Genomic DNA, 11,949 nt, shown 5'->3' on the forward strand with positions numbered 1-11,949 from the left:
ATCAGATGCTAGATGCAAACTACCAACCTCATTAAGGACTAGAGTCCTCATATTCATTATTTCCTCTTTTGACAAAAAATTTTTTTTAATTTTTAAGAATTCATGGGTCAGGCTCTGTTCTAAGCACTGGAGATACTGCAGTAAATAAAGGTGGCAAAGTCCTAATTTTATGGTACTTATACCCTAGTAGAGAGATGCAGAAAATTTATAAATAAATACATAGCAGCAGCCTTTCTCTCTCACAAAAACCAGAGGAGACCAGGTACAGGTTAAAATTTAGAAGGCCCTGGTGAGTAAATTGCCCTTCATGTCCACAGTTTAGAAAGAGACAAGCAGTTGCCATTAAACCTCTGGCTTCCCTAGAGCTGTGACTCATACATTTTTTAATTAACTGTGGACAAATTTTATCTTGCCTGTTTATGGTCACACTGCCAATTGAGAAAACTCCATATTATAGAAATGTTGATTCTCAAAATTAATCTATACAAATATAATGCAATTCCACTCAAAACCTCAACAGGATTTTTCGTAGAACTTGACCAACTGATTTTAAAGTTCACCTTGCCCTACCTGATATGAAATATACTATAAAGCTACAATAATTAAAACAGTATGCTACTGGTGAAGAAACATTGATGGGCCAGGATAGAAAGTCTATAAACATTCTAATATGTACAAGAGAATTTAATACTAAATTGACTGAAACTGCTGTTTTTAGAGACCACAAATGGCTGAAAATTGCCAATTGTGTATGGTACAGTCAAAGGTACAATAACATTTTACATAGGGTAACATTTTACATAGATAAAAGACAAATTAGCCCCCAAAATCGACTGTCCATTTGGGGAGAGGGGAAATTTGGTTAGATCCTTATCTCATACCAAGCATAAAAATAAGTTATTTTATCAATTGTATTAACAATGTAAATATTAGAAGTATATACAAAAATATATATTAGTTTAGGTATTTAGTGGCTGTAACAGATAAATCCCCAAATCTCAGCAGCTTAAAAGTCACGCAAAAATCAAAACACATGTTTCTGATTGTGTAGCTCTTCTCCAAGAGATGATTCCGATCCTAGCACTTTCCATATTGTGGTTCCACCATCTTCAATATATAGCTCCCCATTTCTCCCTGGGGGTTATATTCCTTACAGACAACCAAAAGGAAAAATAGTATAAAAGATCGCACAGGCAAGTCACGGAAAATGGCACACATTCCGTTAGCCTCTGTCCACATTCTGTCAGCCAGAACTCAATAGTACAGCCACACCCAGTTGCAAGGAAGGTTGGAATATAAAGTCTGGCTATGTGCTCAGAAGGAAAAGGGAAAGAGTTGACTGAACAGCTAGGCTGTGTCCACTTCATCTATACATTTTTATGCAGAGGAAAACTAGGAGCATATGTTTGTGGGCTTGCGGTAAGGAAGATTTTCTTAGGCCAAAAGTGAAAAAATGAAAGATTGGCAGACGACTTCATAAAGCAGAAAAACCTAACCATAAAAGACACCATAAGCAAAGTTTAAAGGACAAATGAGAAACAGGAAGAAAATATTTATAACATATAAAGCAAAAGATTAACGTTGCAGAATACAAAAGTTACAAATGGCCAATAAATATGTGAACAAGTGCTCAATCTCACTAGAAATCAGTGAAATTCTACTTTAAAATGAGGAAAGGATATTTTTTTACCCATCAGATTTGTAAAAGATCTCTAAATGTTTCAAATATCCAGCAATTCCTCTTCTAAATATCTATCTTAGAGAAATGCTTCCCAAAATGTTCAAAGTGAAATGAAGAATTTTATTGTATCATTTACAATAATAAAAAATTGGAAACTATATAAATGTTCATAAAGAAAAGAATGGTTAAATAAACTTCACTACATCAATATAATGGAATATTATGCAGTAATTTTTTAGGTAGACATAGACACACAACATGGAAAGTTCTCCAAATATACACTAAGTGAAAAAATAAGTCACAGAACAATATATACAACATGGTCCTAATTTTGCATATATATGTATATGATTCCTATATGAATATTTAACTGTAAATGTGTGGAAAATAAAATATTAAATATCCTGAAGGATACACACCAACCTGATAAGTGTTTTTTCCCCAAGGAGGGAAGCAAAATGACAAAACAGGAGGGAAGATTAAAGGGGATATTTTCCTTATATAATCTGTTTTCTTTGAATTTTATTAGAATTATATAAGGTAGTACTTGTTTTTTTTAATTTAAAAAATATTTTATTTTCTTTTATACTATAAAATACAATACACAAATACTATACACAAAAATTTGCTAAAACTAGAGCAATATAACTGAACACGCTTGCTTATATTTTTATTGAGATATAATTGACATATAACATGAGTTTCCAATGGTTAACATAATAATTTGGTATTTTTATATACTGAAAAATAATCAAAATAAGTCTAGTTAATATCCACCACCATACTTAGTTAAAATGTTTTTCTTGTGATGAGACTTTAAAAAAAAAATTTTTTTTAAAGTAGTTGCTCTTTATTTTATTATTTTTTTTAAAATTTATTTATTTATTTTTGGCTGTGTTGGGTCTTCGTTTCTGTGCAAGGGCTTCCTCTAGTTGCGGCGAGCGGGGGGCCACTCTTCATCGCGGTGCGCGGGCCTCTTCACTATCGCGGCCTCTCTTGTTGCGGAGCACAGGCTCCAGATGCGCAGGCTCAGTAGTTGTGGCTCACGGGCCCAGTTGCTCCGCGGCATGTGGGATCTTCCCAGACCAGGGCTCAAACCCGTGTCCCCTGCATTGGCAGGCAGATTCTCAACCGCTGCGCCACCAGGGAAGCCCTAAAAAAAACTTTTTTAATTGAAGTATAGTTGATTTACAATGTCATGTTAGTTTCAGGCATACAGCACAGTGATTCAGTTAGACCCATATATATATTTTTTTCAGTTTCTTTTCCCTTATAGGTTATTATAAAATATTGACTATAGTTTCCTGTGGTCTACAATAGATCCTTGTTGGTTATCTATTTTATATATAATAGTGTGTATATGTTAATCCCATCCTCCTAATATATCCCTCCCCCATAACCATAAATTTCTCTGGATATATGCCCAGGAGTAGGATTGCAGGATCATATGGTAACTCTAATTTTAGTTTTTTAAGGAACCTCCACACTGTTATCCATAGTGGCTATACCAGTTTACATTCCCATCAATAGTGTAGGAGGGTTCCTTTTTCTCTGTATCCTCTCCAGCATTTATTATCTGTAGACTTTTTGATGATGACCATTTTGACCAGAGTGAGGTGATACCTCACTGCAGTTTTGATTTGCATTTCTCGAATAATTAGTGATGTTGAGCATTTTTTCATGTGCCTGTTGGCCATCTATATGCCTTCTTTGGAGAAATGTCTATTTAGGTCTTCTGCCCATTTTTTGATTGGGTTGTTTGTTTTTTTGATATTGAGCTGTACGACCCATTTGTACATTTGGAAATTAATCCCTTTTTGGTCGCATCATTTGCAAATATTTTCTCCCATTCTGTAGGTTCTCTTTTCATTTTGTTTATGGTTTCCTTTGCTATGCAAAACTTTTAAGTTTAATTTGGTTCCATTTGTTTGTTTGTTTGTTTTGAACTTTTTTTTTTTTATATACAGCAGGTTCTTATTAGTTATCTATTTTGTACATATTAGTGTATATATGTTAATCTCAAGCTCCCAGTTCATCCCACCACCACTACCACCCCTGCCCCCACTTTCCCCCCTTAGTGTCCATACGTTTGTTCTCTACATCTGTGTCTCTATTCCTGCCTTTCAAACCAGTTCATCTGTACCATTTTTCTAGATTCCACATATATGTGTTAATATACGATATTTGTTTTTCTCTTTCTGATTAACTTCACTCCCTATGACCGTCTCTAGGTCCATCCACGTCTCTACAAATGACCCAATTTCGTTCCTTTTTATGGCTCGGTAATATTGCATCATATATACGTACCACATCTTCTTTATTCATTCGCCTGTTGGTGGGCATTTAGGTTGCTTCCATGACCTAGCTATTGTAAATAGTACTGCAATGAACATTGGGGTGCATGTGTCTTTTTGAATTATGGTTTTCTCAGGGTATATGCCCAGTAATGGGATTTCTGGGTCATATAGTAATTCTATTTTTAGTTTTTTAAGGAACCTCCATACTGTTCTCCATAGTGGCTGTATCAACTTACATTCCCACCAACAGTGCAAGAGGATTCTCTTTTCTCCACACCCTCTCCAGTATTTGTTGTCTGTAGATTTTCTGATGATGCCCATTCTAACTGGTGTGAGGTGATACCTCATTGTAGTTTTGATTTGCATTTCTCTAATAATTAATGATGTTGAGCAGCTTTTCATGTGTCTCTTGGTCATCTGTATGTCTTCTTTGGAGAAATGTCTATTTAGGTCTTCAGCCCATTTTTGGATTGGGTTGTTTGTTTTTTTAATATTGAGCTGCATGAGCTGTTTATATACTTTGGAGATTAATCCTTTGTCCATTGATTCGCTTGCAAATATTTTCTTCCATTCTGAGGGTTGTCTTTTTGTCTTGTTTATAGTTTCCTTTGCTGTGCAAAAGCTTTTAAGTTTCATTAGGTCCCATTTGTTTATTTTTGGTTTTATTTCCATTACTCTAGGAGATGGATCCAAAAACATATTGCTGCGATTTATGTCAAAGAGCGTTCTATGTCTTCCTCTAGGAGTTTTATAGTATCTGATCTTACATTGTGATGGAACATTTTAGGAAGTGCAAAATAATAATTTGACTCTGGTTTCTTATTCCACATGTAAGGAACTTGGAAGTTGCCACTCCCTTCTAACAAGTAAAAAGCAGAACATACTGAAACATAAGTAACTCTTCTAGGATTTCTAAGAAAGATGAGGACACAGAGCAAATAGCTACCCACAAGACTGGAGACACAGACAGGTGAATACAGGGAGTCACCGCTTATTAGAGCAGACTCATAAGTGGAAACCTCCAAAGGAACAGTGCCAGGTAAGAAAATCTGAACTGTAATTGACAAGTTGCTATAGGCTAGGTATGGACAAGTCTGAGAGTAAAACATCAGGGGACCCAGTCACAGGGGGAATTTTGTAAGATTTACCCCAGGAGCTCTACCAGGTCCTCACAGTAAATTAAGAGTAAAACCCCTCATGCTCTGGCAATGGGAAGGAAAAAGGAACCATATTGAAATATGCCAGGGACTTCCTTGGTGGTCCAGTGGTTAAGACTCCACGCTCTCAATGCAGGGGGCCCGAGTTCGATCCCTGGTCAGGGAACTAGATCCCATATGCTGCCACTAAGAGCCCACATGCCGCAACTAAAAGATCCCACATGCCACACCTAAAGATCCCGCATGCCACAACAAAGATCCCGCACACAGCAACGAAGATCCCGCATGCCGCAACTAAGACCCAGTGCAGCCAAATAAATAAATATTTTTTTTTAAAAAAAGGAAAAAGAAATATGCCAGAACACTTTGTTCTTCTTAACAAAGCCTGCCCTCAGGGGAAACTTAGTTAACCAGAATCTAACCTGCTGGAGTATTATCACCTCCTTCCTGAGTCAGCTCTAGCCTTCCACATGGGAGAAGAGAAATACCCAACTCCATCCCAACTCAAACTACAGAAAATCAAAGCTAAAGGAAAAAATCCTGAAAGAAGCCAGAGGGGGGGGAAAAAAAACACCTTACTTACAGAGGGGAAATGATAAGAATTAAACCCGATTTCTCAGAAACCAGGCAAGCAAGAAGAGAGTGGAGTGAAATATTTAAAGTGTTGAGAGAGGAAAGTCACCAACCTAAAATTCTGTACCCTGCAAAATTATCCTTCAAACATGAAGGAGAAATAACGACTTTCTCAGACAAACAAAAATTGAGAAAATGTGTTGCTAGTAGACCTGACTTGCAAGAAATGTTAAAAGTTTTTTAGAGAGAAAGAAAATATGTCAGAAACTCTGATCTACATAAAGTAAGGAAGAGCACTGAAGAAGGAATAGTGAAAGTAAAATAGAAACTATATTATTGAGGTATAATTGAACATTAGTTTCATGTATACAGTGTAATGATTTGTTATTTGTATATATTGCAAAATGATCACCACAGTAAGTCCAGTTAACATTCATCCCCATCATGATGAGAACTTTCAAGATCCACTCTCCCAGCTACTTTCAAATATGCAATATAGTATTATTAACTATAGTCAGCATTCTGTACATTACATCCCCATGACTTATTCATTATAACTGGAAATTTGTACCTTTTGATCCCCTTCACCCATTTTTATTATTCTTAATTGATCTAACTGATAAAATTTTTTGTTCCAAATAATAATAGCAAAAGTGTATTCAGTTATGTATATATATATATGCTTGTATATGCCTATATATATTCATATATATATGTATGTGTGTACATATGTGTGTGTGTATATATATATAGATATATATATATGAATGACAGCAATGATACTAGGGATAGGAGGAAAGAATTAATATTATTTTGTTATTATAAGGTACTCATCCTACCTATAAATGGGAATAGTGTTATCTGAAAGTGGACATGAATTAGTTGTAAATGTATATTGCAAACTCTAGGGAAACCACTAAAGAAAAATAAAAAAAGAAGTATAACTGATATGCTAAGAAGGAAGAGGAAATGTAATCATATAAAATGCTCAATTAAAACCACAAAAAGCAGAAAAAAGAGTGGAAGAAAAAATGGGAACAAAGAACAAGGGGAACATATAAAAAACAGTAACAAATATGGTAGTCATTAATCCAAATATACCAATAATCACTTTGAATACCAATAGCCTAAATGCACCAATTAAAAAATAGGAATTGTCAGAGTGGATCAAACACACTACCCAACTATATGTTGTCTACAGGAAATCCACTCTAAATATAAAGACACATACAGATTAAAAGTACTTGAATGGAGAAAAATATACCATGCTAACACTAATCAAAGTAAAGCAGGAGTGGTTATATTAATGTCAGACAGAGCAGACTTCAAAGTAGAGAGTTATCAGGGGACTTCCCTGGTGGTGCAGTGGTTAAGAGTCCGCCTGCCAATGCAGGGGACACGGGTTCAATCCCTGGTCTTGGAAGATCCCACATGCCATGGAGCAACTAAGCCCATGTGCCACAACTACTGAGCCTGCTATCTAGAGCCCGCAAGCCACAACTACTGAGCCTGCACGCCACAGCTACTGAAGCCGTGTGCCCTAGAGCCCATACTCCGCAACAAGAGAAGCTGCCGCAGTGAGAAGCCCACACACCACAACGAAGAGTAGCCCCCACTTGCCGTACTAGAGAAAGCCTGCACGCAGCAACTAAGACCCAACGCAGCCAAAAAATAAAATAAAAATAAAGTCATGAGGGATAAAGAAGGGCATTACATAACAAGATAGGAGTCAATTCTCCGAGAACACATAACAATTCTTAACATGTATGTACCTAAAACAGAGCTGAAGCTCTATGAGGCAAAAACTGATAGAACTGCGAGGAGAAATAGATGAATCCACTATCATAGTTGGAGGCTTCAACACTCCTCTCTCAGAAATAAACAGATCCAGTAGGCAGAAAATCAGGAAGGACGTAGTTAAACTCAACCATACTGTTAATCAACTGAATATAATTGACCTTCATGCAACAACAGCAGGAAACACACACATTTTTCTCAAGCTCACATACAGCATTCACCAAGATAGACCACATTCTGGGCCATAAAACACATCTTAACAAACTTAAAAGAACAGAAATCATATAATGTCTATTCTCAGACCACACTGGAATTAAACTAGAAATTAATAACAGAAATACACCTGGAAAATCCCAAAATACATGGAGGTTAAACAACACTCTTCTAAGTAGCACATAGGTCAAGGAAGAAATATCAAGAGAAATTTTAAAATATTTTGAACTACATGAAAAAGAAAACAAAAATAATCAAAATTTGTGGGATGCAGCAAAAGCACTGCTTAGGGGGAAATTTATAGCATCGAATGCACATATTAGAAAAAAAGAAACGTCTAAAATCAGCAATCTAAGTTTCCAACTGTGAAAACTGCAAAAAGAAGAGTAAATTAAATCCAGAGTAAGCACAAGAAAAGAAATAATAAAACTTAGAGTAAAAAAATCAATGAAATTGAAAACAGGATATCAACAGAGAAAATCAAAACCAAAAGGTAGTAAAATTGAAAAGATCAGTAAAATTGATAAGCCTCTTGCCAGGTTAACTAAGAAAAAAAAGGGGGGGGGGAATACAAATTACCAATATTTGAAATGAAAGAGGGGACATTACTACAGACCCCATGGAAAAAAGTATTAAAGGAATAATATGAAAAACTCTATGCCCACAACTTTGATAACTTAGCTGAAATGGATCAATTCCTTGAAAGACACAATTTGCTAAAGCTCACACAAGAAGAAATAGATGATCTGGTAGGCCTGTATCTATTAAAGAAGTTGAATCCATAATAAATAACCTTCCAAAAAAGAAAACACCAGGACCAGATGGATTCACTGATGAATTCTACCAAACATTTAAGGAAGAAATTATACCAACTCTCTATAATCTCTTTCAGATGATAAAAGCAGAAGGAATGCTTCCTAACTCATTCTATGAGGCCAACATTACCCTAAAACCAAAACCAGACAAAGACATTACAAGAAAAGAAAACCACAAACCAATATCCCTCATGAAAATAAATGCAAAAATCTCCAACAAAATATTAGCAAATCAAATCCAAAAAAGTATAAAAGTCTGTACCACAATACCAATTCTGATGTGCAGGTTTTACCCTTACACCAAGCTATTCTCTGATACCAGCTGGGAGCCTACAGTTCAACTCAATTCTAAGACAACTCAATTCTGACACTATCTACCCAGGGGTAGCATCAGATTCCACAAGTTAAGAGTTCAGTCCCACAATACTGCCCCCACTTCAGATGACAATTGTGTGAGTCCAGATTGTTACCTGTGCTTCCAACAGACAGACTATAAATAAGTTTCCCATGACCCCTTTCTTGGATTTGATTAATTTGCTAAAGCAGCTCACAGACCTCAGGAAACCAGTTTACTAACTAGATTACCAGTTTATTACAAAGGATATAACTCAGGAACAGCCAGATGGAAGAGACACATAGGGCAAGGTATGGGGAAGGGGCAAAGAACTTCCATGCTCTCTCAGCACACCACTCTTCCTAATTCTCCACATGTTTACCAATCCAGAAGCTCTCCAAACCCCCTCCTTTTGGGTTTTATGGAGGCTTCATTATACAAACATCGTTGATCAAATCATTGGTCATTGGTGATCGAACTCAGTCTCCAGCCCCTCTCTCCTCCCCAGAGGTCTGAAGGGTGGGACTGAAAATTCCAACCCTCTAATCACATGGTTGCTTTCCTCAGCAACAAACCCCCACCCATCCTTAGATGCTTTCCAAAAGTGACCTCATTAACATAACAAAAGTCACCTCATTAACATAACAAAAGTCACCCTTATCACTCTCATCACCTAGGAAATTCTGAAGGTTTTAGGATTTCTGTGGCAGAATAGGGACTAAGACCAAATATATATTTCTTATAAATCATAATATCACAACAACCAAGTAGGACTTATCCCAGGTATGCAAGTCTGATCCAACACTTGAAAATCAGTTAATGTAATCCATCACATCAACAGACTAAAAAAAAAGGAAAAGAAAAACCACATGATTAAATCAATAGATGTAGAAAATCATTTGATAAAATCTAAACCCATTCATGACAAAAACTCTCAGGACGCTAGGGCTAGAGGGAAACTTCCTCAAGGGGATAAAGATTATCTGTTAAAAAAAAAAAACTACAACTAATATTGTTAGGTAGCTAGTCAGACATGAGCAGGTCCTGTCCCATTCTGGAAGGGCTCTCATCTTTCCCTCCCCTACCTGGACACTGGTAATCAGAACGTGCCCAGAGATCTTCCCTTTTCTAGTCAAGGACCACCACTTAATTTCCAGCCTTATCAGGACTAAGCAAGATAAAACCACCAACACAGGTTGGCGCAGGCGCACCAAGACCTAAAAGGTGACTCAAGGTAAGCCGGGGCCCATTATGCCATATTTACGGTAACCGCCCCCCCCATCCGCCCCCGTGGTTTTGCTTGGGTGCTTATGGGTAAGCACCTGCGCACTAAGGGAAAGGTTATATTGATAAAACCTAAAACTGTCAATCAACTTGTCAGTCAAATTACGTAGGACGTGGGGAGGGACTGCCACCACTCTTAAAAAACCCAACCCTACCCTCACTGCAGGGCTTCTGGTTTCCAGACAGTCCATTCTCCTCCTTTCTCGAGCATACTTTCGCTTTGCTCAATAAAACGCTTGCTGCTTAAAACTGCTCTACAAGTCTCTACTGAATTCTTTCCCTCGAGAGGACAAGAACCAAAGAATCGCCATTTCACTGGTAACAATATCACGCTTAATGGTGAGAAACTCAAAGCTTTCCCACTAAGATCAGGTACAAGACAAAAATATCCCCTCTCACCACTCCTTTTCAACATGGTACTGGAAGTCCTTGTTAATGCAGTAAGACAAGAAAAGGAAGTAAAAGGTATACAGATTGGAAAGAAAGATATAAAACTGTCTTTGTTTACAGATGACATGATCACCTATGTAGAAAATCTGAAGGAATCAACCAAAAACTCCTGGAACTGATGAGTAATTAGAGCAAGGTTGCAGGATACAAAATTAATAGATAAAAGCCAATCATTTTCCTATATACCAACAATGAGCAAGTATAACTTGAAATTAAAAACACAATACCATTAATATTAGCACCCCCAAAATTATATTCTTAGGTATAAATCTAACAAAATATGTATAAGATCTATATGAGAAAAAATACAGAATTCTCATGAACAAAATCAAAGAACTAAATAGAGAGAGAGATTCCACATTCATGGACTGGAAGACAATATTGTCAAGATGTCAGTTCTTCACAACCTGATTTATAGACTCAATGCAATCCTAATCAAAATCCCAGCAAGTTATTTTATGGATATCAACAAACTGATTCTAAAGTTTACATGGAGAGGCAAAAGACCCAGAATAGCCAACACAATATTGAAGAGCAAAATTGGAGGACTGATGTTACTCAACTTTAAGACTTACTGTAAAACTACAGTAATCAGGACAGTGTGGAATTGGCAAAAGAATACATAAATAGATCAATGGAACAGAATAGGGAGCCCAGAACTAGAACCACATAAAAAAAAAAAAAATTGAATCTAGACTTTACACCCTTCACAAAAATTAACTCAAAATGGATCGTAGACCTAAATTTTAAATGCAAAACTCTAAAATTCTTAGACGATAATACAGAAGAAAACCTAAATGACCGTGGGTATGGTTGATGCCTTTTTGGATATAGCACCATTAGCATGATCCACAAAAGAAATCATTGATGAGGGACTTCATTCAAATTAAAAACTTCTGCAAAAGACAATGTCAAGAGAATGAGAAGACCAGCTAAAGGCTGAGAGAAAATATTTGCGAAAGACACATCCAATAAAGAACTACTATCCAAAATACACAAAGAACACTTAAAACTCCACAGTAAGAAAACAGCTCAACTAAAAAATGGGCTAAAGAACTTAAACAGACACCTCATCAAAGAAGATATACAGATGAAAAATAAACATATGAAAAGCTGTTCCACATCATATGTAATTAGGGAATGCAAAGTAAACAACAATGAGATACTACTATGTACCTGTTAGAATGGCCAAAATCTGGAACACTGAGAACACTAAATGCTGGTGAGTTTGTGGAGTAATAGGAACTGTCACAAATTGCTGGTGGGAATGCAAAATGGTAAGCCACTTCGGAAGACAGTTAGGTGGTTTTTTTACAAAACTAAAAATACTTTTACCGTATGATCCACA

General features: G+C 36.4%; 1 long non-coding RNA gene across 1 annotated transcript in view; it reads right to left on the reverse strand.

The window, feature by feature from the left end:
• The window catches only part of LOC309633044, a 195,184-nt gene extending 185,690 nt beyond the window's left edge, over window positions 1-9,494 (reverse strand). Inside the window, exon 1 of the long non-coding RNA XR_014247271.1 lies at window positions 2,656-9,494. This is a non-coding gene — a long non-coding RNA (uncharacterized lncRNA). The remainder of the gene's footprint in view (window positions 1-2,655) is intronic.
• Between the last annotated feature and the right edge of the window lie 2,455 nt (window positions 9,495-11,949).

Source organism: Balaenoptera borealis, assembly GCF_965194805.1.
Source record: "Balaenoptera borealis genome assembly, chromosome: 8".
NCBI classification, from domain to species: Eukaryota; Metazoa; Chordata; class Mammalia; order Artiodactyla; family Balaenopteridae; genus Balaenoptera; species Balaenoptera borealis.